The sequence below is a fragment of the Artemia franciscana genome, chromosome 1, assembly GCF_032884065.1.
Source record: "Artemia franciscana chromosome 1, ASM3288406v1, whole genome shotgun sequence".
Taxonomy (NCBI): domain Eukaryota; kingdom Metazoa; phylum Arthropoda; class Branchiopoda; order Anostraca; family Artemiidae; genus Artemia; species Artemia franciscana.
The window spans coordinates 44390393-44399453 of NC_088863.1; the positions used below are offsets into that span (position 1 = coordinate 44390393).

At 36.6% G+C, this 9061-nt stretch overlaps 1 protein-coding gene across 2 annotated transcripts in view; it reads right to left on the reverse strand.

Moving 5' to 3' along the window:
- Positions 1-8852, reverse strand: part of LOC136030175 (kelch-like ECH-associated protein 1) — a 103351-nt gene extending 94499 nt beyond the window's left edge. Inside the window, exon 1 of one of the 2 annotated variants that reach the window (XM_065708942.1) lies at positions 8689-8852. The gene's annotated coding sequence lies outside the window, so the exon portion shown is untranslated. Of the gene's footprint in view, positions 1-8236 lie in introns of both variants that reach the window. The other variant, XM_065708951.1, reaches the window with a different exon arrangement.
- Positions 8853-9061: the final 209 nt, after the last annotated feature.

A 9061-nucleotide genomic window follows, 5' to 3' on the forward strand; every position in this document is an offset into this window, starting at 1 on the left:
CAGATCCTCGCTCTTTACACTAAAGCTTAAATTTTGTCCCAATTCATTAAGAATGACCCCAGAATCACAAAAGCCGTAGAATAAATAGTTGAAATTACTAAAAATACTTTAACGTAAAGAGCGAGGTATTAGGAGGAGGTGAGCTCCTCAAATGGGTAATAATTTCTGTTTGTTTTAAGTTTTAATGCTGTTCCTTACTTCCAGCTGAAAGATTTTTTCATATTTATTTTTTCATTGTGTTTTTAAATAATGCTAGTAAATCTTGCGCTCCCTTCATGGAGATTTTCTTCCCCCATGACAAATTGTTGATGGAAAGCTCCCCCAGAATATCCTCTTCTTCTCAACCCTTCCCCCAACCAAAAAAATCCTCCTGAAAACGCCTGTATACTTCCCAATAACCATTACTATGTGTAAGCATTGGTCAAAGTTTGTAACTTGTTGCCCCTCCCATGGGGACTGTGGGGGAGTAAGTCGTCCCCAAAGACATAGTTATAAGGTTTTTCGACTACGCTGAATAAAATGGCTATCTCAGAATTTTGATCCGTTGACTTTGGTAAAATAATTAGCGTGGGAGGGGGCCTAGGTGCCCTCCAATTTTTTTGGTCACTTAAAAAGGGCACAAGAACTTTTCATTTTCGTTAGAATGAGCCCTCTTGCAACATTCTAGGACAACTGGGTCGATACGATCACCCCTGGGAAAAAAAAACAAAAAAAAAACAAAAAAACAAATAAACACGCATCCGTGATCTGACTTCAGGCAAAATATACAAAATTCCACATTTTTGTATATAGGAGCTTGAAACTTCTACAGTAGGGTTCTCTGATACGCTGAATCTGATGGTGTGATTTCCGTTAAGATTCTATGACTTCTAGGGGGCGTTTCCCCCTATTTTCTAAAATAACGCAAATTTTCTCAGGCTCGTAACTTTTGATGGGTAAGACTAAACTTGATGAAACTTATATATTTAAAATCAGCATTAAAATGCGATTCTTTTGATGTAGGTATTGGTATCAAATTTCCATTTTTTAGAGTTTTGGTTACTATTGAGCCGGGTCGCTCCTTACTACAGTTTGTTACCACGAACTGTTTGATTTCACCATCAGCAAGTTCTGAATGGCACTAAAAACGGCATTTTTGGTGCCATGTCTCAAGTGGAATAGCTGGGGCTAATGGCCTATCAGAACTCTCTCAAATCGACTGAAAATGACAGAGAAAACTGAAATACGAGACATATAGTAATGGAAAAGGTAAAGATGTAATAAAGAAAACTCACCTGTTTCAGTGGATGCTTGAATCACGCAGGCTTATCTTAGTTTTGACAACATTTTTGGAAAATGTGGAAAATTTTGCTTGCTCAACAGAAATGCGTCTTAAGGCTTAGGGAGTTATTTGATCTGTCCCTATATAGAAAATCTACTCATCACTTAGAGGTGGATCAAAATTTCAAAAAAAGAAGAATGCTTGTGCAGGTACGATAAATGGTATTATAAACTAAGTTTTTTTTTGAAGAATTTGGGAAGAATTGCCTGAATTCTCCTACAGAACTGTTTTCATTTGTCTTTCTTCCCCTTTGGTTGCGCAATCTTACGTACGGAGAGAATATTACAGTGGAATTGTCAAGTAAACAATTTGAACAAGTTGGTATAATAATAAGTAATCCTTCTTATAATGTACAACTTTGAGTAGTTCCAGAACCACATGCCTCCATTTCTCTGATCACTATGCGGCAAGGGGTTTTTTACTGTTTAAAAAAAAGAGTTGAGAGAAAGAGTCAAACTTTAGCGTATAGAGCGGGGCGTTGATGAGGAAGCAGCCCCTTTCATATACGAAGTAATTTCTGTTCGTTTTAAGATTTAATGTCGCTCCTTACTTTCAGTTAAAAAAAACTTGTTTTTTTTATTTAATTTTGAAATTAGGCCTACTAGATTCTGGGTTGGCGTCATCCTTTAGAATTCCGGTATATCCCATCATAAGGAAACCTTGCAATCATAATTTTATATTCTGGTTCCCAGATCTTCAGAGATTTTTTGGATATTTTCTTCCATAGTATGATTGAAAATTCCGGAAACCAAGAAGTTCAAAAAATCCTTTTTTCAGGTTGTTTGGATGTGCTACAGGACAGGCTTCATATTTCGGATGCAGTGTATGGAAGACGTTAAACAATTGTCTGGAAGCTGGAATTCTGGAAATTTTGGTGGTAAAGTCCGGTTTTAAATTATTAACAGTCTTCAGGACAGAAAAATTTAAATATATTGAAAAATTAAAAAAAAAACAGCAACAGTCAACGAGGAATAATAGTTACAGGTCATATTCACAAAGTAATTCAGGCGAGGAAGTACTCAGAATCCGAGGTTTGTCTAAATATGACGGTTTTTGAAAATTTTCCCCAGTGTCCGTTTGTACGTTTGAAATCTAAATACTTCAGTTTTGCATTTTAAGTAGAAATTCGATGTCACTTTTAAACACTAATCAGGCTGGTCTTTAAATTTGGAATATACTGCTTCTAAGATTTCTATAGAATTTCATAGCAATTCTTTTGTAAATTTCCTTTTGAACTGACGAAGTGGAAGGTTATTCTGTCTTTTCTCAGTTTCTCACTCAAACCATTTTCAAGTGAATCAAAAACCGATAGAATCTGTGTCACTGAAAAACGTAAATGGCATAGGCCTAATTGGCAACCGGTTTAGCTATAAAATTCAGTCAATTAAAAACGCACACCCGATTGAACTCCAGCTACAAAGAAAAAGAAAATGATGTGCCATGCGAGAATCAGTTTTAAAAAAAGTACAATTTTGCTAATAGTGTTCGGGTTAGGTAATTCATATAAATTGAAAAGTAAGAAGAAAAATACTGAAACTGGGAAAGATCACACTTTAAATGCTTAAGTCATCATTGGACTCCTAGAGTATGCATTTGTGTTGAATCCTGACTGAAGGGATCCACTTGTTTCTATTTTTGGTAGCCCGAGATAAATCACTGGAGATCACCCAGTGATTAGCTCGGGCTGCATGTTCTGCACTTGACGACCTGAGAACGAGTTTCTTCGCTTTCATCATGGTAGAAACACTAAAGACATTTAGTCTATTCCATCCCTTGGTTTTGATAACCGACAAAATCGAGAACTCTCTTTCTGCTCCAACGCTTGAATTGAACAAGCTGCAGAGAGTCATTTTGAACTTTAGCGAGTATCGAAAAAGTTTGTTTTCCAGGAGCCTCTTTAAAAAGGAAAAAAACTTTCAGAATTTTGCGTGGATTTTCGAGGTCCAATTGCAGAACAAGACGAGGAGAACTCTTTTTGATAACAATTTTTATGAGTACTCTTAAACTGGAGCACTGGAACCAGTTGACTTGTTGAAATAAGAAGATTTTTTTAAACCAAGTAAATGGGTCTTAATTTGTTAATCATTTCACAGTGATGGGTCAACTCTAAAAAAATCGAAATAAAGAGACCTTGTTCATTGGAACGATTTTATTTTCTTCATCATTAACTGAGTGAACTGAATGAGTAATCTAAATGAGACAGAACTTCGACTCTTATAACCAGGGTGTTATAAGCATGAACTGTCTTGGAGCTATAAGAGAACCTAAAAAATAGTAACATTATGACTTACCAAACTAACAAACGTAGTAACTGTTATGAGTCTGGGGTAATTTCCTGAACCAAATTAAGCCGTCATACCAGTCCCAATTTCAAACAATTTTTGCTTTCAGAGTGAGTATCAACGAGAAGCCGAGAGAGAAGTATAGAGAACTTTGAGCGTTAGTGTTCTCACGAAATCGCAAAAATGAGTACAATAGTAGTCATAATATCTAACGTCATTGAAATCAGATTTTGTAATGAATGGATCCTAAATTGTTTATTAATGCCTATACTAACAGCATTTTAGACTTAAAATCATGATTTTTACTAGATTTTGTAAAATTTACTAGATCCTCTAAATTTACTAATTTTTTTTACTAGATTTAGTAGAATCCTGCTGACGGTGGCAACCCTGACTGAGGTAAGTGGAGCGTAAGATCTAACAAGCCACTCAAGATTACGTCATCCTCAATGAGGGGAATGGTGGGATATGGCTGGTGGGCATGGCCAGGGGCAGATCCAGGGGGACAAGGGGCCTCATCCCCTCCCCAAGATTTTTCTGGCGTCCTCATTCGCATTTCGTTCTTTTTTCTTTTTCTACTCTTTTTTTTAAGTAAACTTGTCAATTTGATCAATTATTCGTAGCTGATTTAACCGATTATCAACAAAAAGCAAAGCTTTCATTAGAATGTAAAGAGTAAAGTTGAATCTTAAAGAGAACAAAAATTAATTGTCTTCAGTCGGTTCAGTATCAGTATATATGTGCAAAATTGGCATGAAAATCTTTGATTGCTCCAAAGATTTTTGTACGAACATGGGACTTCCCCCTGTTTTACGAACGTGGAAACACCTGTTGAAGGTGAATCAGTTTTCTTTGTGTTAAACGTTCAATAAACGTTCGATAACACCGGAAGTTATAGCTATTTGTCTATTTACAATGATATATTGAAAAGTAGCTTTGTAGCTAAAAGTTCAAAATGGATAAAAATAAAAAATCTGGACACGAGCATAGAATGGATAAGAGACGAAGACTGATGGCTGAATGAGCAAGGGGGTCGAATAATATTTCCCTATATTTTGGTAAAATATTCGAAAATACCTGGAAATCGAAAGGTAAGTTTGGACTAATAATAAACCCCCTCCACCCTCAAAAAACCTTTGTTTTAGTTTTGTGACTAGTTAAATAGCGAATGGCCCAATAGGGCTTTCGTATAAATAATCTATCTATCGATTTATTTTAACTGTATAGCTAACTAGATGAATGAAAGGCTTGAAAGCAATTTAGGCCGGGAACTGATCCATGGGGTCGAAGGGGGCGACTCTCCACCCAAGACACTTCTGGCACATTCATTCCGTTCTTTTTTCTAATCTTGTTTTAAAATAAACTTTTCAATTTGGTGCCCACCACGAGTCACATTGGCACCCTTGGTCCTGTGGCCCGCGTGTCCAGGATTTTGCTCTTGATCTGTTAGAGATTCAGACATGAAAGTGTTTGCACAATCAGATTATGAATCATTTCATCATAAAATTTGAAGATAAACCTCGTTTTCAGGAAAGATTATTCATATAATTAAACTTGCTCGGTAGATCTTCATCTTCAGATTGTGTGCTCTCTTTTTCTTTTTTTGGTAGATTTTTTTCCTTCCCTTTTTTAAGAGCCTGTCGATTTAAGATACGGTTTCTGGGCGTCAATGATAGGGATATGATAAAGCATCTTACAACATTAATATATGTTAAGGAGTATTTTCTTTAAACTGCCCCAGCCCACTCAAAAAAATCATTTTTAGTTTTGTGACTAATTAAATAGCGAATGGCCCAACAGGGCTTTCATGTGAATAAATATATCAATCTATTTACTTTAACTATATAGCTAATTTGGTTGAACTTAGATGAATGAAAGACTTAAAAGAAATTTAGGCCAGGAAAGGATACATGGGGTCAGAGGGGGCAACCCTTCCCTCAAAACACTTCTGGCACACTTATTCCGTTTTTTTTTACTCTTTTAAATCTTCTTTAAAATAAACTTGTCAATTTGGTGCCCTCCTCGTGTTATATTGGCGCCCTTGGTCAAGTGCCCAAGATTTCTTTCTAAATCAGCTCCTGAAAGAGCGAGGTATCGACGAGGGGCTGAACCCCCTCAAACACATAGTTTGTTTTAAGTTTCAATTTTGTTCCTTACTTTCAGTTGAAAAAACTCGTTTTTTATTGATTTTCTGATATTTTTTATATAATGCGGGGAAACCCGGCGCGTCCCCTTCATGGCAAATTCTCTTCCCCCATAAAAAATGCCTTCATGGAAAGATCCTCCTACGTAACCTTGAAACCTCGACAGTAGGGTTCTCTGATATGCTGAATCTGATGATGTGATTTTCATTAACGTTCTAAGGCTTTTAAAGGTTGTTTCCCCTTTTTTCGTAAATAAGGCAAATTGTCTCAGGCTCGTAACTTTTGATGAATAACACTAAACTTGGTGAAACTTATATATTTGAAGTCAGCATAAAAATCAGATTCTTTTGATATTTATAATGGTATCAAATTTTCGTTTTTAAGAGCATCGGTTACTATTGAACCGCGTCGCTCCTTACTTACAGTTCGTTACCAGGAACTGTTTGATATGGCCTGATGCTGATTTCTTCCGCTTGCTATGTACATAAGCAAGAACATTAATCCATCTTTGGTTAAAGGCATTCGTTTAAAGTGGGTGAAAATCCTGATAATATAGCTCAAAATGTACTATACTGAAGCTTAAGATCCACTAGGAAAAAGTTCTAAATCCTTCCTTCTCTGTTTGAGACCAATTCAGCAGCAAGTTCAGGACTTGGAGTTATAAGTGGTGAATCCTGGGGAGAATCCGGGTCCCCCAAGATTATTTCTGGTACCCTCATTTCTTGTTTTTTAGAATAAATTTGTTAATTTGGTCAATTACTGGCACCTTTGTCACATTACCCCCTCCCCAAGATTTTGCTCATTGACGCCCTTGCCACGTTGGGCCTCCCCCAAGATTTTGATCTAGATCCGCCCCTGGATGAGGTAGGATATGGCTGTCATGGAATGGTGGGATATGTATGTCATGGGAATGATGGGATATGGCTGTCATGGGAATGGTCGGATATGGCTGTCATGGAATGGTTGGATATGGCTGTCATAAACACCATAGAGGGGATACCAATCTCATTGCTTATCCAGATACATTTCATCTCAAATCAAGCCCTTTCAACGTCTTCAAAATAAAGCCCTTGATAAATTAAAAGCACTCCTTCCTTTCCTACCGACGCTCCCTGGTAAATCCTCCAATAAGAGTTCTTGTACATATTTGAGAATATTGCCAGAAGATCTCGTCTTTCCGACCCATTGTGTCATTTTTATACTTTAACAAATGAAGGGATTTTTACTAGATGATCTTCATTCTATTAACTTTTCGCTAATTTCTTTTGTTCAGATTTGGCATGATTTTTTAAGACATTCAGCAGAATTACGTTACCCTAGAGTTCATACGGAACGATCTAGATTTTCTCCAAAAAAATCGATAATAAAGTTTTGGAACGTTTATCGAAGTTTTTGGAATTCTCATTCTTCCATATTGATTTCTAAAAATAAATTAAAACTATATCTATTAATTAATTTATAGTTAGGGAGATCGGTGCTGGTGTAGGTCATCAGTTGAGCGTTGGGTCTCATTTTCTTTATGCCTTGAGTATTTCAATTTTCATTATTATTTCTTTTTGCATTACTTTTGCAATTTTTTTCGTTTGAGGGTCCCGGTTTTTGAGCTTAGCTCACTTTGAAGGCAAGCCTTGTAAATATTTTCTTTTCAGTTGTATCAAGAATTACACTGTTAATTTGTGATGTAGTGAAATTAATGTGAAAACTAAAAGAACTTGAACTTTACAGCCTGCATACTTATAATGTGTTTCAATTCAATTCATTTCAACATCCCCCTGAAGATTTCTTGAAATTTTCTCCTTAATACCTTAGCCTTAGTAGTAGTATTATAGTAGCAGTAGAACTAGTAGTATTACTATGCATATAATACCTTTTGATTGGTTTAATAGCCCCCTCAACATGATAGTTCCTGGAATAGAGCTGTTACGCCCTTTTAATAGCCTGTATAGACACAGGGTGTTTCGATTTAGTTCAACATCCTCATCAACATTCCCTGAGAGTTTCACCGTAATGCCCTTAGATCCCGTTGTGCTAGTAGTAGCCGTAGTAGCAGTTGTTGTAGTTGTTAGAGTAGCACTAGCAGTATCAGTTGTAGTAGTAATGCTAGTATGCAGACAGTGCCTTTTTATTAGTTCTAAATCCCCGTAAACATGCCCTGAAATTTTCAACGTAACCCTCTGGACCATTCCTGGTATATTGGTGATCCGACCTTTGGACAACCTGAATGCACAAAGTGTGTTTGGTTTAGTTCAGTGGCACTCTAAACATTCCCTGAAAGTTTCACTGTCATGCCCTTTAGTAGTAGTAGTAGCAGTTGTAGCAGCAGTAACAGTAGTAGCTGTAGTAATAAATGTCCTGTAAGTTTCAAATAAATAGTCCAGTCCACCTAAGATATTGCTGATACACTCTTCCAACAAAATCATTGCCCATAGTGGGTTTGGTTTTAATTTAAATTCCCCCCTTAATACCTCGTATAGTTTTTACTCCCATACCTTTAGCCTCAATAGCCTTAATACCCTAAGCTCTTCCTAAGGTATTGCTTATATTCCTTTTGGACACTCAGCATGCGCATAGTGTGTTTCGATTTAGTTCACCATCCCTTCAAAAGTTTCACCTAAATGCCGTTAGTCTCATTAGTAGTGATAATCGTGAGGACAGAACTATTAGTAGTAGTATGCACATGATGCCTTTCAGTTAGTTCAACAGCCCCTCAGGGTGCCCTTAAAGTTTCAACTTAATGCACAAAGCAGTTGCTGAGATATAGCTGGTACATCCTTTTGGCAAATTGCATGCAAATAATGTGTTTTCACTTTGTCCAACATCCCCCTAAACATTCCCTGAAAGGTTCACTTTAAGAGGCGGGGTTGGACACCCCTCCAATACACAATATCACAATTTTTGGTGGCAGTGGAAGAAAGATATGGCCAAATACAAATCTATGTACCTGAGAAGAAAAATCCATTGTGAAACTGCGTCGAATATTTGCAATCGAGAGCTGAGTCACCCTTGCATCATTAGTTGGGGCTGTGTCATAGAAACAAGTTTCTTGTCAAAATTACGTATAATAACTTAATTACAATAGTTTCTTCTACGAGAATTTGATGACTGAGTGTGTTCAAGAATGAAGAGCTCTTGTTTTTTAGTACTGGACACCCTAGTTTTTAATTCAGGTTTAAATTGCATGTCATTGTTGATATTACCGATAACGTAACAAGATCTATGCTAGCTCATTTACCTTATTGAGAGAATAGGATAATAGTATGGGCCAATTAACGAAAGTGTTTTTTTTTTTTTTTTGCTGCTTCGTTTTTTGGGGA